Raw genomic sequence first — 1896 nt, forward strand, 5'->3', positions numbered from 1 at the left:
CCGCAGCGCCTCCCGCTCCTCCCTCGGCTCCCCGCCCGCGTCTGCGGCTGTCACCCCGGCCGCCACAGCGCGCCCCACCGAGACGCTCGTGGCTTCCGAGCCCCGCCGGCCCGCAGGGTGGAAGAGGCAGGAGAAGAGGGTCGGGCTAGTCCTGCGGGACGGCAGGCCCCTCGGACACGCCGCGACGGGCCGGGACCCGACGGGGCGCACGTTGGTCGGAACGAGCCCGGCGAGTGGGCATCGGGTGGGTGATCGCAGCGGGGCCTTGTGGGCAAGGGGAAGAGCAGCCGCAGGGAGTTACTGGGGAACTTCGGGAGCGCGTGCGGAGGCTGGGCGCTGCGCGTCGCTCAGGGGGCTCGAGGCTGCGGCGTGGGCCTCGCCCGCAGGCCCGGACCCCCTCGGCAGCCTCCTCCAGGAAGCCGCGGTGCAGACGCCGAGGGTCCGGGCAGCTTCCGCCGAGCCCAGCGCGGTCTTCCTCCCCCTCCGGAGGGGCCCGACTGCGGGAGTTTCCTGGAGCGCTGGAGCCCAGTTTTTGCGCAGTCAATCCCTGCTCACCCTTCAGTTCCCGATTTAAACAGCACTTCCGGTGGGGAGCTGCTCTCGCCCCCTGCAGAAGGCCGCCTTCCCTGGCAGCGCTGCTCCTGGAGACGGGGCCGGGCGGGGGGGGTGGTGTGCAGAGTCTGTGTCGCTTTGTCTACCTCTTATCCCCCTATTCTGACTTATCTGTTAAGTTTCCATATTACTCTGCAGTAAGAAAGTTTGCAATAACAGTGCCTTGACCTCACTGAACTGTTGGCTCCTCCCGGACGCTGTCCCAAGAGTGTGCATGCATTATCTGGTTTAATTTGCAAATCAGGTTCCGAGATTCGTCCCCGCGGCTTCTAGCTGAGTGGCTGCGTCTCTCTTTTCGCTAAGTGGAGGCCCCGCAGAAGCCTGTGTGCTGTGTCTTCTGTGAAGGTTTGGGGGGCCTGGGACAGTTTTCTGCAGAAGCCGGAGGCAGAAACGGCCGTGTCATCTGCAAAGAGGGACCATGGAGCGGGCAAAAAAGTAGAAAAGCAGGTGAAAGATAACGTCAGCCGCCTGTTCCCTGCGCCCTCATCCACAATAAGATGAACAGGAGACCCACTGTGTAAGAGCCCGGATAGCTCAGTCGGTAGAGCATCAGACTTTTAATCTGAGGGTCCAGGGTTCAAGTCCCTGTTCGGGCGCAACCTTTGCTTTTTAAATGTCCACTTTCGACTCCCGACATTTGAAAACTTCTGTCATTGGATACCGAACACGTGCAAATCCAAGCCTTGTAGGGCCGCATGGGCACTCACTGAGCCGGTTAGAGACAGTGAGGTGCACAGTGAGACCTCCAAAATTTGTGCAAAAAGTGAACTTCAAATAGAACCCAGACGCGTGGCCTGATGTCGCAACCACCTGTTAACGCGACTTAACTGAAGTAATGTGTCCACGGAATAAAGAGTGGAGTTCCACGCCGACGTGGGGACGAGCTGCGGCCCGTGGCAGTGTCCGGACGTGAAGGGGTGAGCCGCCCAGGACACGCGCGCGGACGAGGCCGGCGATGGGGGCCTGCGTCCCCACGCCGCGCGGGCTCGGGAGTCTCGCGGAGGGGCTGCGGAAGGAGCGCAGTGCCCAGCAAGATGCGGACCGCCGATGGAGCGGAGACACCGTGCCCGTCAGACGCTGCGCCCTGCGGGAACCGGACGCAGCGGAGGCAGGGGTGACGCGGTGGATGCCCAGGCGCGAGTGGGTGTGAGACGCAGGCCCAGAGACTGAGTGCAGCGAAGCTTCCACAGAGAGGGCGGCGCGGGCGGGGTGCGCGGCGCGTCCAGGCGCCGGGGCTGTAGAAATCGCCGGCTCGCGCCCGGAGCCTCCGCCCCGGCCAGTCCC

At 64.0% G+C, this 1896-nt stretch overlaps 1 non-coding gene across 1 annotated transcript; it reads left to right on the plus strand.

Moving 5' to 3' along the window:
- Positions 1 to 1135: 1135 nt before the first annotated feature.
- On the plus strand, positions 1136 to 1208 carry Trnak-uuu. The gene has a single exon. It is a non-coding gene; the product is annotated as a tRNA-Lys (tRNA).
- Positions 1209 to 1896: the final 688 nt, after the last annotated feature.

Source organism: Chinchilla lanigera, unplaced genomic scaffold (assembly GCF_000276665.1).
Source record: "Chinchilla lanigera isolate Chin_1 unplaced genomic scaffold, ChiLan1.0 scaffold00064, whole genome shotgun sequence".
NCBI lineage: Eukaryota > Metazoa > Chordata > Mammalia > Rodentia > Chinchillidae > Chinchilla > Chinchilla lanigera.